Here is a 23829-nt window from a genome sequence, read left to right as displayed (position 1 = left end):
TTCTAAGTTTACATTGTAGCCCATCCCACCCACAAAAATTAACCCTGTTTATTAGTATCACTGCCTGAACATTCCAATTCAAGTTCTATGTGAAACTGGCAAAGCTGATCCAATTGTTTGTGTGCCTCTGCTTGACCTTTACATTGCTAGTTCAATATGACAAAGAGAAAAAAAATCCTTTTGAAAACATAGAGGTGTGAATAAAGGCCAGGTGTTTAGGGGGCAGACAATAAAAACTGTTTTAACATGATCACATGCTCAAGGGAAGCTGGCTCAGAAATTGATTAAAAAGTCATGATAAAAGTGCTCAGGAAAACAGCTGAGGCAAAATGTAACCAAGAAGAGGAGGAGAATGGGTTTATAGCTCACTTTTCTCAGTCATAAAGAGTCACAAAGCAGCTTATAAACTCTTTCCTCTCTCCACAACAGACACCTTGTGAGACACCTGTTTGTTTGTATCACTGCCTGAACATTTCATTGCAAGTTCTATATGAAATTGACAAAGCTGATCTAATCAACCCTGCTTGTTTGTGTGTGTCTCTGACTTTTACGTTGCTAGTTCAATATGTCAAAGAGAAAAAAAATCCTTTTGAAAACATGGAGGTGTAGATAAGGGCCAGGTGCTTAGGGGACAGAGAAATAAAAACTGTTTTAACATGATCACATGCTCAAGGGAAGCTGGCTCAGAAATTGATTAAAAAGTCATGATAAAAGTGCTCAGGAAAATAACGGAGGAAAAGTGAAAGAAAGAAAAAGAAGAGTTTGGATTTATAACCCACTTTTCCCAATCATGAAGAGTCACAACACAGCGTAAAAACTCCTTCTTCTCCCCACAAAAGACATCTTGTGAGATAGGTTGGGCTGGGAGAGATCTGAGAGAACTGTGACTAGCCCAAGATCACCCAGGAGGCTTCATGTGTAGGAGTGGGGAGACAAACCTGGTTCACCAGATAAGAGATCTCCAGTCATGTGGAGGAGTGGGGAATCAAACCCAGCTCTCCAGATTAGAATCCACCTGCTCTGAACCACTACACCATGCTGGTTTTCGAAAAGACATTTCTGGAACCAAAAACATGCAGAATTAAAAGAAAGAAAAAATTTGGCAGTAAAGATATGTAGTAAATTACTCCTGTGGAAAAGTCCTAAGGTGCAAACAGAACATCACCAGCAGGAGATCACATTTGTCCTAATGAGAGTAAGTTTATATCTTTCCTGTAATTTAGAAGCCAAGGTAGGTAGGAAAAACTGCAAAACTAGAAAATATGTAAAGATACTGTGAAATGTGGGAGGGCAGGTGGCATGAGATAATTTGATCTTGTCAGATTTGGGCAGCTAAGAAGGGTCAGTACTTGGAAGGGAGGCCACAAAGGATGAATTTGCAAAACAAGGCAATGTCAACCCACTTCTGCTTCTCTCCCGTCTTGAAAACCCCTTTGTTGGGGATTGCCAAAACTTAGTTATGACTAGACAGCACTACACACACAGACCGTCACTGTGAAATGTATCTTGTATGCAAGATCTTGTATAAATTAAAGGTGATTAAAGGTTCTGACTCAATTAATACCAATACATTATTGCTTGAACTTCTAATAATTGTTGTGGGCTTCTGGGAGTTGGACCAACCTATTAATTAGTTAGCCATTCTGATCACTAAAAGTGAACACAATATACTTATTTTAGGTGTTCTTATATCATGCTTTTACCTGTAGAAGGAGAGAGAACTAATAGTGGGTACACTGTTCTAGTTAGCTGGTGAGTATAGAACTAGAGACAGCAATAGCACTGCTTTAAAATGTGCGCACAAACACATTTCAGCCCCTGATTTCCTGTGGGCATAAGAGCCATGATGCACACATGGAACTCTTGCACCTGCATAGACCCCCCTCATTCATTTTGATACAATGGAAAACTCCATGTGCACACAGTTTTTCTGTCAGTTGAAATAAATGAGGCAACTGAAACATGCAACATTTATAACAAGCTTGGGGAAAACATTGCAGTGTATTATAAACCAGGCTTGTTGCTTTCTGTGGGAAAACTCTAATTACATTCTTTTTCTTTCCAGCATTTTGCATTAATTTCTTGTCTTCCTTTCGACAACATTTCTTATCCATGAAGCATATAACACAGAAAACACGTACCTGTGCAACTGTGAATCTGTGTGTTGTGTTAACAACTTCCATGGATCTATCAAAACTGTGAGAAGAGAATACGTATTAATTAATGGGAGATATTACCATAACAGAGACATTGTGAGAGTCTTCGTAGAGCTGTCAAAACACTAGGTAAGTTCTATGCAACTGGCATTCACATTCCTGACAAAACTGTATCTAAAAATTTGCTTTTTTTTCTTTGTTAGGCAAATGCAACAAACAGATTACCGTACTGCCTACTAATCTTTTATCATCAGAAATAAATGTTTATGGCAAGCAAATCAAGTTTATTTTAATACTGAAGACATTTGTGAAGGCTTTGCAAGGTAATTCATAAAATAAATTCAAAATTGTGTATGTGTGAGAGTTTCAGGTGCTGCATTGATCAACTGCTGCAGAAAATATTGTTATTAGGTTTGTGCATTCAGGTAAAGCTGAGCTGACCCCCTCCCCTCCCAAGAGCCAAATATACTAAGCCGATAAAAGCCAATTCTTTATTCAGCTTTTATTGGTTTATTGTCTATTTCACACAATCCGGTTCCCACCCTCTGTATAAGGTTGGTGATAAGAGTTCAAATGTTAACTCCTCTTTCCAACTTGCCTTTTTTGGGTTTCTGGTGGGCATAGAAGTGGCTTCTAATGGCCTGGTAAAAGTTCCTCCTTTGCTGAATTTCTGAGGCAGCAGAAATTATCCCCTGCCCTCTTCCTGCCCTGTGGTTTCCTGGGCAACAAGAGGGAGGCATTCTTGATGGACAAGCAGGACAAATAGTATGAAGCCGTACTATTTGGTCAATGGCTGTCATGCACTTTGCAATTACATGGCAGCCTAGGTTTCTACAGCCTAGAAACTCAAGATAGGGGAGGGTGGAAGTGGGGGCAGAAAGTTATAATGTCCAATAAGGTTTCAGCTTAGTAACAATATCATTCTTTGGCCAATCACAGAACATGTTTTTGGTCTGAATTTCTTTCACATTGTTCTGTGCCCGGCCAAAAAGCATAAACAGAATGTCTGGATTCAGCAGATCCCATGCCAGACAGAAGTTTGAGATAATGCAAAGCCTAGCTTTAGCTCCTGGGTCCTCTCTCTGAATTTCTTCTGGTGCTTCAACTGCACCGAATCCAAACACACAAAGTGTTGGCACATAATACAGCAGACATCAACGTAATTAAGGACAAGAAAATGACCATCATTGACACAGAAATACCTGGTGGCAGCAGGGTTGGTGAAAAAGAACATGAGAAGGTCATTAAATATCATGATTTGAAAATCAAGATTCAGTGACTATGGCATAACCCATCTGCAGTGCTAATCGGCACCCTGGACAATATTCCAAAAATGCTAAAGTAGCACTTGAAACATCTTCAGATCAACAAAATCAACATCTGTCAGATTCAGATTAACTTCTGAGATCGGCACAACGGCCTAGACCATACCATTCCACATCAGCTTTTGGGTGTGCAGGCAGTATAATACAGTGCTTTGTGTACTGGAGTTGGAATAGGATGACATGGCTCATGTTCCTGCCTGGGCTATGAATCTCCCTAAGTAACAATGGGACAGTCACTCTTTCAGTTCAACTTATCTCAAAAGTTTACTAATGGAGGAAAAAAGGAACCACAATGAATCTTCTCAATATAAATTCAATTTTTAGGGTTCCGACCACAATCCTTCTCTACTGGTCATGTGCAAAAAAGTTCTGCCTAAAAACTGGATCTAGCTTTCAGGGAGGGGTTGGCCATCTGCTTATGATGGCACTGCAGAGCAAAGTGAACAGAACAAAGTGGGCTATACAGAGGTGTATAGGCCCAAAATGGCACCCAGGACAAGACCTTATTTTGCACACACTCCCAAGTCCCCTGCCCGGTCCCATTTACGGTCTACCAGAAGCCACCCATCACCTCTACTGGAGGCCGAGCCTGCCTTGCTTGAGCAGGTGCAGCCTCCAATAGAAGTGGGGGGGGGGCCTGGAAGCAGCTGGTGCTGGGCTGGGATCCTGCCATGGGCCCACCGGGCACCCATTGAGTCGAGTTGAGGGGTGCCTGCTGGACTGGCCCCCCTCCATCGGAGGCTGTGCCTGCTCGAGCGAGGCAGGCATGGCCTCCAATAGAGGTGACCCCCCTGGCCACTTGATCAAGTGGGGGCATGATTTTGACCCCAAATGTCCTTCTGGCGGATCCACCCCTGGGGCTATATGTTGAGGAGGTTTTTACAGACATCTGTCACCTCCATCTCTCTCCCCAAAGTTCTTGTTTGCAGATTCATATCCCATCAATCTCATTTCAATTATTAAACCTGATTTTTCCTCAAGAATCAGGCATAAATTGAAGTGCACTTCTCTTTCCCCTCAATCCAATCTATCTGAACATCTATTTCAAGCCATAACACTCTCTATCCAGTCTTATTTCTCCAGCCTCCCAACTCCTTTACCCCTGTCAATCTTTGGCTGTCTTCTCAGCTGTATGAATAAGTTTTCAACCCCATTCTATCCACCTGATTTCTAGGATTCCACTAGAACTGTCAGATTTCAATTTCTCAAGTGTTGTAAATCATATGCAATCAAACTGGATTCCCTTTCTGTCAACCTCAAACAGTAGGATGCTGATGTGCTTACTGAAGGACAAAGATGCTGTATGTACACAGCATAATTCAGAACAGAGTCTGGAATATGGTGTGTTAATCTGTTCCTACCAAAAGACACCCTTCTGTATACCTATTTAGAAGAAGAAGAGTCTGTCTTTCTATCATGTAATCAGTCTCAAAGTGGTTTGCAAACTCCTTCCCTTCCTCTTCCCACAACAGACATCTTGTGAGGTAGGTGGGGCTGAGACAGTTTGGAAGCAACTGTGACTAGTCCGAAGTCACCCAGCAGGCTTCATGTGTAGGAGCAGGGAAACAAATCCAGTTCATCAGATAAGAGTCTGCTGCTCATGTGGAGGAGTGGGCAACCAAACCTGATTCTCTAGATTAGAGTTTACTCCTTTTAACCAATACAACACACTAGTGTATCATCCCTTTCAAGCATTAAGGGAGATAGCTGATCTGTCCTGATAGGACTCTTCTTACATTAGGATATCACTGGAACCTTTGACCACTGTACTTTTTGTTCTTTCAAGACAATGACAATGAGAATTAATGGCAAGTTTACTGAGCCTTCTAATTGCAAGATCCTGGAAAAAAACTGGAACATTTTCTCCATTTGTATAAAAATGCTTTATCTCACATTAGTACAACATGTAATATTCTGTGGAACAGTAAGTTTTCCAGTTTGGGGGAAATTTGGAAACCAAGAAAGAATGTTATTATCCTCAGAAGAGAGGGAAAAATGAAATCATATTGAAATTGCTTTAAACAAAAAAATTTGCTGGAACTGTCAAATCCAGTTTTAAAGGAATTTTGAATTATCTGAAGGCCATCTAATATGATTTCTGAGGCACAGTTCCACATACTAAAGACTGCAGTCTATATATTCCAAATCCTGTTTAGGTCTATTCAATGGGGCTTACTCCCAAGAAAGCATTCCTAGGATTGCATTGTAACTATAGTCCTGAAAACAAAGCCCATAACTTCTAGATTACAATGTGACACTGGCAGATAGTGGGGATGAGCAATATGCAAAATGTCCAAATATATGTGTGTTATACTCGAACAACTGAAGATTATATCCTTCTGTGGTATCAAACCACTTAATATAATACCAGTTATCATATTAGGAAAATAAAAGTGTGAAGAGGCACACTGCAGTAAGATTAAATGGGAGACACATTTATGTGGAATGGCTCTTGTTCTGTCAGGAGTGCAGAGATGGGCCTTTAATAGTTGAGAGGTAAGCGCATTTCAAAATATAATGGTTCAAGTTTAGTTAACATGCTGTCAGCCATTAATGACAAGTGGTGTAACAGCTGGCTTTGATGTAATTTCTTTTCAGAACATGAGATTACAAACAGTTTATTGCATTCCTGTCACTAGACTGCTCCTTGGATACAGCCTTATGTCATAAGGTCAAAGGTCTAATGCCACTAACCAAAGGATTTGTCATCATTTAACAGGTCACTTGTTGCTAAGCACTGTGCAACTGGATAGCTCCAAGGAGCCAGCCCAAATGATATGACCTACTTCATGTCTTCAGAAGAATGTGATTTAAAATGTGATTATGTATTCATTTATATTCCATCTTTCCAGGGATTCCAGGTTCTCAGGTGACTTCCTGTTAGGGCACTGCCAAAACAGAATTGGCTAAGACTCAGTAAAATTGCTGTAATGTGCCTTCAGCATCATTCAGGCAATGATCTCCCATCCTTCCCTATGCATATATACACCTAGAATCGTTTTAATCTGAAATGTTTGTACCCATATGTATGAAATATTGTCAAAAGTTTCAGTTTACCTATTGCCATTTCATCAAATAAAGCTGTTTCTTGATCGCTCAATTCAATGCCATGGTTTGTTTTACAAGTGTTAAATTACAGTTTTATTGAACTATCTGTTGGAGTGAGCAACTCAGGATGTCTGAATATTGGGGAACTTTACATCATTCAAAGTGTTATAACCATTATCGCCTTGAATTGGAAGTCCCTCTCAGTATCTTAACTTGGGAGCTGCCCTCTGACCCTTTCCCTTCTCTGTCTATTGTTCTTCTCACTCTCCACATGGCTTTTCATGGGATTACATGAATCTTCAGCTCTCTTCCCTTCCAAATCTTTCCATGACAGCACAGATTCTAACATTTTAGCCAGTATTAGAAACTAGTAAGCCACAACCTGAGCCAGTTCAGAGTAGTGATTAAAGTGCTGGACTAGGATCCAAGTTTAGATTCTCACTCTGCCACTGTAACTTGCTCGATGACCTTGAACCAATCACCCAATCTCAACCTTGACCCTGACAAGTATTTGGATTCAAGACCTTCAAGAAATATTAGAGGCATGATACAGACAATGACAAACCACCTCTGAACATTCCTTGCCTTGAAAGCTCTTTGTGACTTGAAAGCAGAAACAGACACCGGTCAGATCTAGCTCCAATCACAGAACATCCACAAATCTCTCTAACAACAAGGATTCTAAAATTGGCTCAGTAGCAAAGAGCTCTTGATAATAGACCCACGAAAATGAATAATAATGATACTCTGGAAATGAATAAAGTAGGTTTAATCCAAACTCAAGGACTGCTCTTCTAGTACCAGACACTACAACACAGAGATGCCCCCGTCCTGCTCACCTTAATTATTCTCGTGCCATTTTGGATGTTTGTACTACTGGGTTTGGCAACATATGAAACTTACTGCCTTTTTTTTCTGATTTGCAATCTGCTCCTTTCCTCCTCCCTGACTGTGTCTCTCAGACCCAGCCTTCTCATATCTACAGACCTACTATATCTACTGACAGCCAGCATGGTGTAGTGGTTAAGAGTGGCAGACTCTAATCTGGAGAACTGGGTTTAATTCCCCACTCCTCCTCATGAAGACAGCTGGGTGACTTTGTGCCAGTCACAGTTCTTTCAGAACTCTCTCAGCTCTCACAGAGGCAGGCATTGGCAAGCCACTTCTGAATGTCTCTTGCTTTGAAAATGCTACAAGGTTGCTATACATCAGATGGCACTTGACAGCACTTTCCCCCATAATCACTATTTCTACTCAGAGGGAGAATATGTCACTCTGACTTGGCAGGACCAGCGACCAACGAAAGATGCCAAAGCAGAGCCATTCTTCTGGTTGCAGTTCTTCTTCATCTTTGATCTTGAATGGTGTGGCTCTTGGCTTTTCAGACCTTATTTGGTGACAATGGCAACAGTTCATTGGAGCAGTCACAAAAGGTTTCAAGCTCAAAGTTGAGAAATTACAGTTTTGAGTTGAGAAATTCCTGGAGATTGAGCGGGGGGGAAGGGAAGCTGGATCATTGGGAGGGAGAAAGTTAGTGAGGAGACCTCCATGAGGTTTAATACCATTGGGTTCACCCTATAAACCTGCCATGTGCCCTGGGGGAACTTACATCTATAGTCTGGATCAGTTGTAAAACTGGAGATCAGTTGTAATTCTAGGAGACTTCATACCTACTCCAGGATAATTTTTTCTGGAGTTGAAATTATGCAGAGTAATAAATCTACCTTTTGTTGCCTTAGTAAATGTATTTATTTACTTTATTAATAATCCATTTTTCTTATGAGAGTCAAAGCAGATCACATAATTAAAAGCAACTAAATAAGAACAGATCAGTAAAAGTGGATTACAAAGTTAGAGTAGTGTACTATATACAGTAAATTAGTATAATATTGATAACAAAAGAACGCCGCCTAAAATTTGGAGGGACATTTCCTTGGAAGATAGAAACAATCTCTTAGGCCGTTTCCGCACGGCCCCTTTGTGGCGCCTCTACGCCCGGCAAAGAATTCCCTGCCGGTGTATGGAGGCCGTGAGAGCTATCTGCAGACTTATAGCAAGTATGGAGCTGCGACTCTCAGGAGAGGCCCACAGTGGATCGACAGGCGGACTCCAGCAAGATGGACGCCTCTGCCCCCTTCCCGTTCCCACTCACCTTGTGCCCGTCGTTGGCCTGCTGGCCTCCGAAGCCCCGCCCACGCTGCCCTCCGACCTCCAGGGGTCGGGGGACAGTGAGGGAGGGGTTTCGGAGGCCAGCAGGCTGACGATGGGGACAAGGTGAGTGGGAAAGGGAACGGAAACAGCGTGCGTGTTCCCCGGGCAGTGCTGTTAAGCGCACCAGCCGGCGGGAAGACGCGCTGTTCCCTCAAAAACAACCCTTTAAAGGGGTGTTTTTTAGGGCGGCCTGACGCCGCCCTGAGGGAGGGGAAGGGCAGCCAGGTCGGCGCTGCTGCATTTCAGCAGCGCCACCTGTGCGAACGGCGGCCTGGGGGGGGGGTGTTTTTACCGCCCCCAGGCCGACGTTTTTGGCCCATGCGGAAACGGGCTTAGTTTTAACCAGGTTGGTTGAGGGACCAAATTTGTGTGTGTGTAAATTTGTTTTCTACAGAACACCATATAAACATTAAAATGTGTGTAAACTTTGGAAAATGCTACTTTTTTGAGAACTCAGTGTACCAGCTGAGATGCACATATAGTAGAAGCTTTTACTCAGTCTCTGACACAACAGTATCAAAAAACCATCTTTGTATCTTGCTCATTTCACAACACATACCTTTCCTTCATTCTGAATGAATTTTTTTCCATAGAAGCTTGAGGGGAGTTCTGAAACTCTGTTCCAAAACATTCCTGCTGAGGAGTTCATGGCAGTTAAAAGAAATTGTCTGTTTAAAAGAGTACATTTTTCCAAACACTGAATGGACATAGATAAGATTGGGAAAACTGCCCAAATTATAAAAGCTACCCTTCAAAAGGCCCCTCTCCTATTGCAGCAGTAGTAAAAACCCCAAGTATTTTTAAAATAATATTTTTTCTTATTAATTATTTATTCATTTTGCATTTTGATAGGATGTGAAGCAAGCAGTTGAACAGGATCCAAAGCAATCATTTCTTTAATTGACTTTTGATAAGGGCACAGTTCATTGTTTAGATAAAATCAAGACTGAACTTTCCCTCAGAGGTGTAGCTGGGCCAAACTGTCCCCAGTGCGCATTCCACATTTTCCACCTCCCATACCCCCCACGGCGCCCCCCCCACGGTGCCCCGCTTTCCCCTTTTCCCCACTTATCTTAGTTCCTTTTTGACAACTTTTTCAGGCTTGTTCAGGCAAATGGCCTTTGTTTCAGGCAAAAGGCCTTGTTCTCAGTAAAAAAAAGGCCTGATGGAAACTATACTTCCCAGGAGACATTGTGAGCCCAAAGGTCTCCTGGGAACTGTAGTTCCTCAGGCCGTTTTTACTGAGAACAAGGCCTTTTGAAGCCTGAAAAAGTTCTGAAAAAGAAACTAAGGTAAGTGTGGAAAGGGGAGTGGGGGCACAATGGGGGCGCTGCGGTGGGGAAGGGGGAGGGGCCTGGGGGCGATTTTTGCACCCCCAGGCATGCGCCTGGTGCACGATGCACCCCCTGCCTCCTTGTGGCTTTGCCATTGCTTTCCCTAGAAGTCAAAATGAGGCTATCATACTTTGGTCACATTATGAAAAGACAAGAGTCACTGGAAATTACAACAATGCTAGGAAAAGTTGAAGGCAGCAAGAAAAGAGAAAGACTCAACGTAAGATAGATTGACTCAGTCAAGGAAGCCATGGTTCTCAGTTTGCAGGACCTGAGCAAGGCTGTTGATATGTACACATATATAGTTCACAGTGTTTTAAGCCATATATTTAATCATATAAAGTATATTAGAGGTAATTTATAAAAGGTCAGTAAGATGCTGTTAGTTAAACAAAGAATTGTAATTTTATTAGTAGAGAGGCCTTGCTTAGGAGAAGTGGGGGAGATTTCTGCACTTTTCAGTGAAGTCTGGTTAACACAAAGGAAGCAAAAAAAACGAAACTCAGAGCAGCCTGACACTAGTCTTGAGTTGAAAGAGAACAGGGCCCCACCAAGGAGATAAGGAATTAGCAGAAGCTTACAAATACAGATAACAGTAAAATAGAAACTTAGTTGTTATAAAAACCTTTGTGCATTAAGATGTTTTTTAACTTAAGTTGCACCAAATATGGGATGAAAAGGTGTATGGTAAAAGGTGGAATTGGAAACTATTGACCAGGTCTGTATACGTCTTCTTGACTCAAACCAATAGTCAGAAGACAAGGAGGGATGTTTGTAAGAGGGTATAAATTATGTTACACAAGCAACAGCCCCTTTGAACCTCCTCCCTGTTGCTGACAGAGGAGAGTTCCCTCTTCTGCGCAGAATTGAACAATAAAACTCTTAACACTGAAGAAGCTTATGGATGGTTATTTGTGAGTAACCGGAGAGAGCTTTAGCTCTAAGGACAGGGCCCTGACCTGTCCCTAACAGGGGCACCATGGGGGCGCTGTGGTGGGGAAGGGGGAGGGGCCTGGGGGCGATTTTTGCACCCCCAGGCATGCGCCTGGTGCACGATGCACCCCCTGTCTCCTTGTGGCTTTGCCATTGCTTTCCCTAGCAGTCAAAATGAGGCTATCATACTTTGGTCACATTATGAAAAGACAAGAGTCACTGGAAATTACAACAATGCTAGGAAAAGATGAAGGCAGCAAGAAAAGAGAAAGACTCAACGTAAGATAGATTGACTCAGTCAAGGAAGCCATGGTTCTCAGTTTGCAGGACCTGAGCAAGGCTGTTAATGATAGGACATTTTGAATGCCATTACTTCATAGGGTCAGTTTAAGACTTGATGGAACTTAACACACCCACACAATTAATCCTCTCCTATATATTGTTCTCAGTGTTAAGTTTATTTAAAATCTGAGGCACAGCAATGGTAATAATGTAGGCAAATTCTTTACAAATAAGCATTTTCAATTTTCAATTTCAACCTTTAATGGCATACAAAACTGCAAATACACTTACAATAAAAATAAGCATTTGCTATTCCTGACAAATGTTGCTGCTGCCCTCAGAAAAGGGTTAGAGATAAGCATTGAGGTTTACTGTCAATCCAGAGAAGAGAAAGGTAAATTGGTTAGTTAGTTAATTAAAGTGAGACTGAAGTGCCACCCCCTCTTGACTGTTTCTTGGCAACTCAGAACCTGTCGTCTCTGCCAGGCCCCTTTTGTATGGGCCAATAAATGCAAGCTAACTATGGTATAAAACCCACACTGGGGGGTGGGGAATTCGCACAGATCCTGCTCCTTATACAAGTCTGCTATGCGTTCCCCAAAAACCTGGTTTTTCAAGAATCACACTATCTGAAATTCTTTTGTTTTAATGTGGATTGGAGCCATAGCCAAGCAAACGGCCGCCCTGGGAAATGCATTACTTGGCTGCGCTTCCCCTTATTTCCCAGCCCCCGCCTCTCTGCTGCATAGCTATAGAGAAGCACAGGTATGGCAGTATGGCTGTGGAGGTCCATGCCTGCCAGGCTTCTTAGCTACACAGCAGAGGGAGGTGAGCTTGGGGGGGAGCACCTCCTTGTGATGGTGTGCACCCCAGCCAATGTGCTCACTGACCACAGGATGCCCAGCCATGCAAATGGCCCAGGGCTATGATGGGTTCATTTATCCCACCTGCAACCCGTTTTACATTTGCTGTGTGGAAAGGGCTCCAGTTTGTCAGAGTAGGGACAATCTGGTTATTTGTTATGTCTGAGCTTTTACAGCATCAGATGAAATAGTCTTGAATTCCCTACCCCCCATAAAAAGTACTTTAAGATGGTATTACTAAGAGTAAGTTGCCTTTCAGGTCTGCTTAATCAGGTCACATATGTCAATATCATGGATCCTTTCCACACAGGAAAAAAATGTTCTGCCAATGTTTTAAAAAGATTGTTTTGGCTTTTTTAGTTCCCACATCATGGAGACCACAAGTGTTGCCAGCCAAAATGTTTCTTTTTCCCACCTGCTGGCCAAGGGAACTCTGGTTAACCTCAGAGTTGCGTCTATCATTTTGTGTGCTGCTGCAGAGATTCTACTGCCTCTGTGATCTGGTTAAGGCTTTCTCCAGATTTCCTCTGCTTGCAGCTCATCCATGCATGATTTTGCTGAAAAAAGTAGATGAATAAAATTCATTTGACTAGCAATCCCATATGCATGTCATTTCTCCTCTTTTTTTATTTTGAGGGGAATGTCTGTGAAGCTATGACAACACAAATATGCACACATTGCAGCATCTCTAATCATGACATCATAGCTTCACAAACATCCTCAAAACAAAAGAAAAAGAAAAATGACACAGGCATGGAATCACTGGACAAAAAAACCCTTTAATCATCAATTTTTTACAGCAAAATTGTGCATGGATGAGCTGCAAGCAGAGGTGATCTCCATGCGGAACTTTCACGGAGAATCTGCAGCAGCACACAAAATGGTGGGTGCAAACGGCAAAAAAGAAATTAAGAGGTTTGCGCAGGTGAAATAAAGCATTTCCTGCCTGCTTTTGTTCTCTCACGAGACAAGAAATATCTTCAACCTGGACTGAGGGGGAAAGATTGCTAGTTTTGCAATTTTTGAAAAAGCCGGGTTGAGAGAAATAACATGTTCTGAAGATGTATTGGGGCAGAGAACTATGTGAACTTCTTCCCCAAAATGGTTTTTAAAACATTCTCAAGATGTTTTATTTCTGCTTTGTGGAAATGACCAGGGTTAGTAAAATATGTTTGGACTTACAAGTCCAGTGATGGAAAACATTTCTCAAACCAGTATCTCAAGGTGAATGCTTTTGGGAAACTGGGACATAAACTTTCTGGGGCTGCTGTTATCCTTGACCCAAGAATGTTTTGGCCAGGGAGAAGTGATCTGGAATATTTCCCTCAAACAACATAGATGGAGAAGAGAAAACTGTCCTTTCCACATTTTCAGTGTTTCGAATGGAATGAATAAGATTTTTTTTAGGAACACTAGGAATAAAAGACCTCCAGTGAAGCATTTTGCTTCTTTCTTAATCTTTGGATTTTTTTCTACGGCAACTCAAAATGTATAGTGTGAAAATATGACTCCCCCTGCATTTTAGTGATAGAAATTTTGAGAAGCACTAGAAAACACTATGTTTTATTTTTAATGAGTTAATTTTTCTTTAAGATGAGTGAAATGCTTTTTAAGAAATGCTGTTGCTTAAAATAGATCAAATGAAAGTCTGAGATTTTTTGTTCAATTTTTCCTATGGGAATTTTGGATAACACAATATGTTGTTTTGGAGTGAGTGGAATAATTTATAAGACAAGGCTTTATTTATTCAAAGTATATATCACTGTCAAGGGGTTTCTTTTTCTGTTTTTTAAATATAAAAATGGGAAATTTGAAAAAATATTGGAAAAGATGGATATAGAAATATATATAAAGTCTGCAGTGTTCTCAAAAAATTTCCAGTGAGTGAAATGTGCCAAGATAGCACTAGGTACAGCACTTTACAACCCACTTTTTATTAGTACTGGGTGCCTCTGCAGTTTTGCTTAGGCCCTTTCCGCATGGGCCAAAAACGACGGCCTGGGGGCGGTAAAAACGCCGCCCCCAGGCCGCCGTTCGCATAGGCGGCGCTGCTGCAACGCAGCAGTGCTGACCTGACTAGCATCCCCCCCTCCCCCCAGGGCTTAAGGCGTCGAGGAGCGCCCTAAACAACAACCAACTTTAAAGGGTTTGTTGTTGAGAAAGCGATCTTTCCCGGCGGCGCCAGTGCAAACCGCACAGCCCGGGAACACGCTGTATCTTCCCTTTCGCACCATTTACCTCGTGTCGCCGTACCTGCTGGCCTCCTAAGTCCCTCCCACTTGCTGTCCCTCCCCACCCCTGGAGGTCGGAGGGCAGCGTGGGCGGGGCTGAGGAGGCCCGCAGGACGGCGACACGAGCGGTAAATGGGAAAGGGAAGGGGGGAAGAGGCTGCTCCATGTGGAGCCACTCGTCACTCTGCCGGCCTCTCCAGAGGCTGTCCTCATGCCTGCATGCGAACGGCCTCCGCCTCCACGCCGGCAGAATTCTTGCCGGCGTGGAGGCGCCTCGATGGCCATGCGGAAACGGCCTTAGAGAAAATTAAGTAATTTTTACTTCAAACTGCATAAATATGCCAATTAATACAGTTTTATATGCTAAGATATAAAGTATGTATTTTATGTTGTTAAATTATGTATTTTATGTTGTTAAAATGGCAAAATATTTTAGGTATGATAGGCAAGTAAGCATTGCATATATTTTAATATTTTCCCAAATTTGCTGTTCTCCCTATGAAGAAAAAAGCACCCCTTTGAAGCCCCCACATGACTTCAAAATTTCTGGAAATTGTATACTTCTAGTTGAATCTGATGGGCCCATGTTGTTAGAAGGAGTTGCGGGAAGGGCCCTTATACTGAAAAAAGGCATCACACTCTAATGGAATATTTCTATCTTACCAGAAGAGAACCATTTGATCCAACCTCACATCTCACTGAGAATAGTGTATTAGAAAACACACTGCAGTTTCTAAATGGGCCTTTTCTTTTCTTTTCTTTTTAAAAAAGGCAAGTTCTGAGTGCCTAAGGATGCAGTGGATCTCAATTTTTAAAACCCTCTAAGTCACAATAATTAATTAAAGTCTTGTACCACAATTTTTTTTCAAATCCACTAAAAACACTAAATAGTAACATTTGACAATTTAAATACATGTTAAAAATCAGTAGAATGCCGAATAATTAGCAAACTATCCAAACACATGATAAAAACTATCCAGGGTCATCAAAGCTTTCTGTAGAAGTACATAGTTCCTTAATTGCCCAGACTGCAGACAGAGCATTCCAAAGTGTAGTGGATTTCCTTTGAAATTAAAAGAGATATCAGCTGAAATTTGTGATATGATATTCAGAGGGAAAAAAGAGTAGGGGAATACGTGAGAATCTTGATGGCCAGTAAAGTTATTCTCTGAGTTCTAGTGCTGCTAAGAAAGAAAAAAGTATTTTGTGCACAAGTCACGGTGCAATGTTCTGTTTAAACATTCAGTACTATCTAAGCTATCAATCATATTTTTATCATGTCTTTCTTCCAAGGAACTCAGAGAAGTGTATATGACTCTCTCCTGTTCCCTTTTATTCTTAAACCATTCGTTTGTGGTAGGAATTTGAGAGAGAGTGGCCCCAGATTACTAAGTAAGAATGGTAGGGATGGTGGATATAATAGCAATCAAAATGGCTCATGAGCATACACAAATTCCTCAATGGGGCATAATTTAAATTAAATAAAATAACTCTGACTTTTTTGCAGTGTCTCTCACATTCTTCTGTTGCATTGTTTCCTCATGGGTGGATTCCGCATAGCATATGTATAATGGGTTGCTGTCATTATAAAGTTTTCCCTTTCCCCATTCACATGTGAGTCCTTCACCCATTCAGGCAGTGATTGGAGCCTTCACACAGAGACACTTCTCTTTTAAAAACTTTCTCCTGCAACATGAGAGTAGCTGTACAAGTGTACAGAAATGAACCTCTGCAGCCATGCCAATTGTCCCACAATCCAATCGGCTCCACCTGCATAGCTGTGCATGTGCAACACACAAAAGGGGGGGGGAAGGAAAAAAAGACCTTCCTGCAATGGTCAGGCAATAATGAATGTGTTGCTGTAGATGGGTCATACTTGCTGTTACAGGGAGAAAACATGCTTGAGGGATAGTGTACACTGTTGGGTGCTCAGAGAATCTGCACACAACCTGCTGGGCAACCTGCACAGAATGGTTGGCAGGTGGATTCTCCCTGACAGTAGACAGCTTGCAACTTAAAGTGAATGGGTAGAAGGGAGGGGAATAATGCATCTTCTACCCGTTGTGTTTATGCAGGAGCACCTCCAACCCAGGATTGTGCAAAAGGATTGCTGGTTTAGCAATTGAAAAATCAGGGTTGAGCGGAATAAAATGGGCCAAACTTGCTTTGGGAACAGGTACTCTGCAAAGTCATCCCTGGCAAAAACCCAGTTTATATAATGTTCTACACCCATTATATATTTTTTGCCCGTGCAGAATCCACCATTCTTAAAGTAAAAAAATGACTGCATAAAATCCTTGAATGTAAAAGAAAGATGAAAACTCCATCTGTCCAATTGTCAGCATGGACCAGCTTTAGCTTCCGGATCAACTGTAAGGGAAGGCCCACATAGAGCGAGTTACAATAGTCTAGCCTGGATGAGATGCCCCCTGCAAGTCCATGTGGGTCTCCTGCTTGTATTTTTTTTTAAAAAAATGTGTGGATTGATGTACTTCTGCTTAACAAAGGCCCTTTCCACATGGCCAGCTTGTGGGAGTGCAGCGGCATAGTTTATGCCGCTGCACCCCCGTGAGACTGTTCGCACGGATGGTCCTGCTGGGCGCACTGCCTGTGGCTCAGCCTTTGCACAGGCTGCACCGCTCCGCAATGCTGCTTACCTCCCATTTCCTTCCATCATGTTGTGGAGGCCAGGGGACACGCCCCCCCTGGCCTGAGCAACAATCCTGGAATTGGAGGCCAGGAGGCGTGTCTCCTGGCATCCACAATGCGACAGAAGGAGACCGGAGGTAAGAAGCGTTTGGGAGGGCCGGGGGAAAAACACCGACTTCCACCCGGTGCCGTTCGCATGGCACCAAATGGAAGCTGGTGTTTGCTAAAACACCGTTTGTTGAAAACACTGTTTGGGCGGGAACAGAGCACCGCTGCATCGATTTGGCAGTGGCGCCTGTGCGAAGGGTCCCCACCAAAATGGTGTTTTACTGGCCCGACAGCATTGATTTTGGCCCGTACGGAAAGAGCCTAAATGTCAGAGATAGCTTAATTAGTGTTTAAAGGACACTTGTACCTGTCACAGCACTAATTATATCAGAGTGCTTGGAAGTTTTTCAACCCCAAAATGGAATTGTGGAAACAGCCTGGTCAACCGACCAAGTAAGTTAAAATGTTAGGAAAGAAGATATCCAATGGTAGCAAATTAAGTACTTTTTCTTAACAAAACTTAAGGCTTTCAATTAAATACATAGTTCATTGCATTACAAATTTGATTTCTCATGTGATGTGAGTTTTGGGGAACCCATATGTATGATAAAATGCTTCAGAGGTGTGAGTTTGTAAAGGCATTTATCTGTATCCTCTGCTCTAAGCAAAATGTTTAAGTAAAAAAGGATACACACAAAGTCCGTCAAAAGACAGGACAGTTTTTCATCCTGATGTTTTTTTCTCATAAAGAAACCAATATTTTAAAGACACTTAAAAAGAACCTTCCTGAGTCTTGTGTTACCTTTGTCATTTAAAGCCAGGTGAACAAGGAATCCAGGTTGGGTCTTTACCTGTGGCAGCTTTATTCAATGCTTATCATGTCCAGAAGAAAGGGCCTCCAGGACTGAGCAGGAAATCTGAGCAGTGTCATCATCCCTTTATCCCTTCTGTATGAGTGGGACACGATTCCCCAAGATTAGCTAACAATTATGTGCTCTGAACTGATCAGTTCAGTCATTTTACTGTGCAGAGTAGATTGATTCCCTGGAACAAAGGATTCTGTATTCAGCTGTTTGGACTACAGGTACCTGAGAAAGCAGCATGCCTCTGTAAACAGTTCTGTCCCTGCCCTCATGTGGAGTGGACCAGCGCCATATGGTGCCACTATGAACTTATTAACTGGTGGATTAACTCATCTCAGCATTTGGGATCCCCAGTTTCCAGCTGTGAGAATGATTGATGGGTTAACTACTGCTTCAGTCTTGAAAGTTATTTCCTCCATTTAACAGAGTCAAGAAGACAGAAAATTGCCCCCTTTGTAAATGCTAATCTCACCACTCCTTCGAACACCCAACATAGCAATTTATTCAAGGCAAAGTCTTAAAATTGGTATAGTACACATCAAATGCATACTAATTAGCAATTTCTTTTGAAGGCTCTATCACTTATTAAGGGTCTCCTTTTCCATATGTTCATCATGCCCCACTTCACCCTTTAATTACTAAACAGCACTTTCTATTAATTGTGAGAAGGTACATTGTCCCTGCTCTCCGTATTAAATACTACACCTTCAGAGGCCCAGTTTAGGGTCAGAGAGAAGGCAGTCATTAAAGCTTAGTACCACTGCCATCATTTTCAGCATATTCATTTTTCTTTCTCTGTGGATGTGCTGGCTAAGGAGGTTTGCTTAAAAAGAGGTGTTTTCTTTTCCTTTCTAGATGTCAATTTCTATGTTCCTGTTCCTGGCCCTAGATAAAGAAAGGGTGAATATTCAGCTATGATTACGTGGCAGTTATTCTACTACTGACATTGAGTATAAAAGGGCACTTTTCCACACTTGGAACATTGGCTTCAAGGCACTTCTTATTTTGTATCTCTCCCCTGCCCCCCAGTCCCCAAATATCTATTCAGTCCTGTAATCAGTACGAGCTGGGCTGGAAATTATATCACTGGCAGTTCATTTGAAACCAGTTTTTTACTCAAATTCAGGTGGTTTTTTTTAAGGCATAACTTTTTGTGCAATGAATCATAAATAAATTTGTCTAGTTCACAGATTTGGCATTCAGACTGGAACTGTAATGTGAGCATTATGGGTTAACAAGAGACAGCTGTAACAGAAACTGTAGGGAATTGATCTTATATACTTTTTAATGTGAAGGGATTTCTTGCCTTAATTTTATTACATCAGCATATTGGCAAAACAAGAGTAAGCATTTGAACTTTGCATACCAATAACAGATGATAGACATACAAATGCTACAAAGTATATTGTGCAGATGAATGTTTAATTTTTTTTGTAATTTTCATGTTTGTTGGCTAGATAGTTAATACGTTGATTGATTTTATAGCTGCAGTCTTGAGGTGATGCTTAAATACAATATTTCATAAGGATTATTTTTTAATAATTTCTGTTGCATACTTTTAAAATAAACATTTAAGAACTTTTTCCAGGCACTGACATATTTTAGGCCAGAAAATAATTTTAAATAAATATTGCTGGTTGCTTTGAATCTGTGATCTAATGTCACATTATCAGTAGCTGCATAAAATAATTCTCCCTGAATAATATTTTGGTTTGTTTTCTGAGAGAAAGGAGACTATTTCTTTTGCATCTCATCATGAACTCTTTTCTGTCTCATACTTGAGCAGCACTTTATACAGATACAGACATACAAGGCAGTACGTTTGCATAAAAATCCTCAAGCTGAGCAACAATTTTGCTTCATTTTTATTCTTCTGGTAATTTATTTACAGATCATGCCATCGCTGTGCCACTGATCCCTAGGCCCATTAAAATATCCCCTTGCCCCCATACTTGAGCCTGCTCACTTCAAAATATATTTATTTTCTTCACAGAAAAACACTCACAAGAAGATTGGATTCAGTGGTCTATTAGCAGAATGCATCTGTAGATCTTCCACACTGTCCTATCTCTCAGCAGTCCCTTCTGACCCCCCAAAAGCTATTTCTCAGAGTTGTGGGATCCACATGGAAGTGATATGAAGGACTTCAGTCAAGAAGGGGAATAAGGCAAAATTGTCTTTCTTGCTCCTTCTATCATGCTGCCAGAAGAGGGGAGCCATTTTTGTCCCCCTTTTCCCCACATTGCTACTCTAGACCCATGTTAAAAAATTTCTACATCAGCATGAAAAGCTTGGAATCAGCTTTCTTGGAGCTGGAAGGAAATGCTCGGGGGGGGGGGGGGGGTTCTGTATCCAACCCAAGGTAACTTCAGATGTTTCTTGCTGGTATTGATATATTTAATTCCTTGCATGACCTCATCTGTAGATACTTAAATCCAGAGACTGGAGCCATGAACAGACAAGACATATTCTACAAACTTGAGAAAAGCCAAAGCTTTACAGAAAAAAATCTGACAACTAAAAAACAAAAACCCCTATGTTTTTTATTTAAGCTGCTTTGGTTTCCCACTGTGGAAAAAGGGTGAGGTACAAATGAAGTAAATAAATTCTAAAGATAGCTGAAGATGGGGAACAGATAAAAGGTAGGTTGGCTGGTGGGTGGAAGGAGAGAAGGAGGCAGAGAAAAGAGAGAACATATATGGATTACCAGAAGGAAAGAAAACTGAAAAATATTATGATGAAAGGGATACATGGGAAAGTGAGGTGCTGTTCTCAAGAAGCTGGGCCCAGGCCTGACAACCTGTACCTCACAACTGAGCCTTCCAGCTAGCATCCATGCAATCCATGCAGCTAGAATTTCACCAGCTATCAGGGTAAGGGAAGGAGGGAAAGTCTGAACAGTAGGGTAGGTAAAGGTTGATTGGCTGGTAGGTGGTAAGGAAAGAAGACATGTACTTCAGACTATATTTCCATAACTTACGAGGAGGATAGGATCTTACCTTAAAACTGGCTCTCTGTTTTCCAAATATCTTTAGCAAACATTAATGTTAGGTTTCTAAATCTGTGCCTATATATGTACTGTTTTAATGTATTAGTCCATGACCATAATAAAGACTGACGATGATGAAGTCGGTGCCAGCTCTCATTTAGACTGCAATTTGGACAAAGAACAAACCAGGCATACAGGATTCTCAGGAATCAACACAAACGTTTTGTCTGGCTTCAACTGAATACTCATTTTTATGCTTTTAAAGCTGGGAAACACTTCACACGAAAATGTCAGAAAGTTGTATTTTTCTTCATGGTTTCAAATAACGGTTTCATTCCCATGTCTCCTCACACCATACCACTCTACTCTCCCATCTTGGGAAAGAGCTGAAATTGCATTTGTCTGTCAGTTTTGACAATGTGCTGGGTTTCAACTTCTTGTATTTTGAAATGGGCCAATATTTTAAATACCAAAAACCAGAGTTTAAAATGAAACTGACAGCCTCCTAACTGTAGCCTAGCAAGAGCTGATGCAATTATAATGAAATGTAATTAAATTGTCTCTGTCAAGGAGAGAGCTGACCAGTCATTCAATGTATATCTTATTGCTGTCATTTTTTTCATTAGCTATTAGCTTCATTATCCTTAGGTGTTTTATTTTCAGCCAAATGATCATGTCTTCCTTTTTCTTTACACAGACTCTGCTTATTTTCCTAAATCACGTTTTTTAAAATAAAAAAAGAATCAGATCATCCATTAGACAAAAAGAAAGCAGTGATTTTTTTTCATTTCCTGGTCTAATTTAGGCTTGCCAGACTATAACCTATAACTTCTGCTGATCCCCTTAAATCTGCATAAGTGATTGGTGCACAATCTGCTGTAACTTTCATCCAGTCCCATAGTTTATTGTTAGGAATAAGGCAACATGCAGCAGGATGGCATCTTTTCCTACAGTTTTTGAAAGTCTAAAACAAATTGCAAGAGCCAGTGTGGTGTAGTGGTTAAAACAGTGGACTCTAATCTGGAGAACCAGGTTTCATTCTTCATTATCTGCATGAGAAGTGGGCTCTTAACTGCTGAATAAGATTTGTTGCTCCATTGCAACACATGAAGCCTGCTGGACAATCTTGGGCCAGTTACAGTTCTCTCTGAACTCTCTCAGCCCCACCTACCTCACAAGATGTGGAGAGGGAAAGGGAAGGTGATTGTAAGCTTTTTTGAGACTCCCTAAAGGTAGAGAAAAGTGGAATATAACAACCACTTCCTCTTCTTGTTGCAGTTTGGCAATGTTTTTCTAATAGGACCTTAAAAAACCCTAAGAAGTTGACACAATGCATTCAAGGTATTTTATTTATTCATTTCATTTATACCCCATTTTTCCCACAGTGGGATCCAAAGAGCTTATACTATTCTCTTTCTATAATTTATCCTCACAACAATCCTATGAGGTGGTTCAGGCTGAAGGTGTGTGACTGGCCCAAGGCCACCCAACAAGTTATCATAGCAAAGTGGGGACTTGAACCTGGGTCTCCTAGATCCCAGCTTTGTTCACACATTACAGTAAATGCACAGACATCTGCACATATGTGCGCACCTCTGTTTGCCAGTGCAAGCTGACTTTTCAAATGAAGTCAAGGACAAATATGGGTCTAAACCTGGATAAATGTGGGTCTAAACCTGTATGCACACTGAATATAACACAAGCATTACTGAACACATGGATAAAGAGAAATAAATTGTACACCTACATAGGTTGTCCTTGCATTGTCACTGTTGTCACTGTAATGTGGGTACAAGGCTACTCTAACCATTACATCACACCTGATCTCAATGCATCATTAAACTCATAAGAGTTTCTGTCCTCATGAAAAAATATCTCATTTTTAGATGAATGTGAGACCTTAGGAACTCTTCTTTTTGTTACCAAATACATGAAGATTGTGGCTATTTCTTCATTACTGTATCTCCCAACGTGGAACTCAAGGCAAGGTATGTAACAATGGAACTTCCAGCTACAGGTTCTGCTGGCCAACTACCTCTTGCAGCTGTAGACATAAAATAAAAGTAGAAGCTGTCATATGGATAATTTGTGCAGCATTTTATTTCAGTAAACCTATGATGCCCCTTTGTAATTACTTTGTTACACATTTTTGTAAACTCATGTTCACATGATTAAACTGAAATACAGCTATGAAAATTCAAACATTGACATGAATTAATACCAGTTTTAGAACTAGTCACTGAATGCATGCTTTCAGTCTAGCCTGGGTCCAAAGAAGATCATTTGTATGTGTTCAGGAAGATGACCCACTGGCAACTCTCTTGCTGGCACTGTTTGGTCCAGCATGGTTGCCCACCTAGACCTGTTCCTCAGACAAATGCTGAACGCAATTTACCTTCCATCAAAAGCAAACCAAAATACTAAAGTGGTCAAGAACCAAAGTGCAAAGTATGTTAACAACATCAAAATAGATCTGTAGTCTTTGCAAAAGGTGTTGAGTGAATTAGAATTCTTGTTTTGATCAGGTGCACATGAATTTTGTTCATGAATATGCATGGAGCAATTCATTCCAATTCTATTGAAAATGTTTGCAGCTGCTGTGTGCCAACTGAGTGTCAAAGAAAGCACAAAGCCTTATTCACAACCTAGTTCAATTGAATCATTTGTATTTAAGCTGATGTATTTCCACTGGTCAGGCAGCCTGGTCCTGCGGGTTCACTTCAGTTTTCATGGTACAAACACACTTCAATTTTTTTAACTTACTTTCTGTTATATTTTGATGTTGTTAACATTTGTAACAACCTTAACAACAACCACAACATTGCAATGTAATTCAACATGCATGCTTTTTTTCTTACTCAAAGAACATTTATTTATTTTTAATTTTTAATTTGTTC

The 23829-nt window shown here is 41.1% G+C and overlaps 1 long non-coding RNA gene across 3 annotated transcripts in view; it reads right to left on the bottom strand.

The window, feature by feature from the left end:
• The window catches only part of LOC125436447, a 71181-nt gene that overhangs the window by 9721 nt on the left and 37631 nt on the right, over nucleotides 1-23829 (bottom strand). The window contains exons 2-3 of one of the 3 annotated variants that reach the window (XR_007245059.1): nucleotides 2142-2196; nucleotides 1016-1059 (exon numbers count right to left, since the gene is read on the bottom strand). This is a non-coding gene — a long non-coding RNA (uncharacterized LOC125436447). Of the gene's footprint in view, nucleotides 1-938; nucleotides 988-1015; nucleotides 1060-2141; nucleotides 2197-23829 lie in introns of those variants that run through there. The other 2 variants (XR_007245057.1, XR_007245058.1) reach the window with 2 other exon arrangements.

This window comes from Sphaerodactylus townsendi, linkage group LG07, assembly GCF_021028975.2.
Source record: "Sphaerodactylus townsendi isolate TG3544 linkage group LG07, MPM_Stown_v2.3, whole genome shotgun sequence".
Classification (NCBI taxonomy): Eukaryota; Metazoa; Chordata; class Lepidosauria; order Squamata; family Sphaerodactylidae; genus Sphaerodactylus; species Sphaerodactylus townsendi.
The sequence above is the reverse complement of the archived record's forward strand: the minus strand, read 5'-3'. Positions and strand labels throughout refer to the sequence as shown.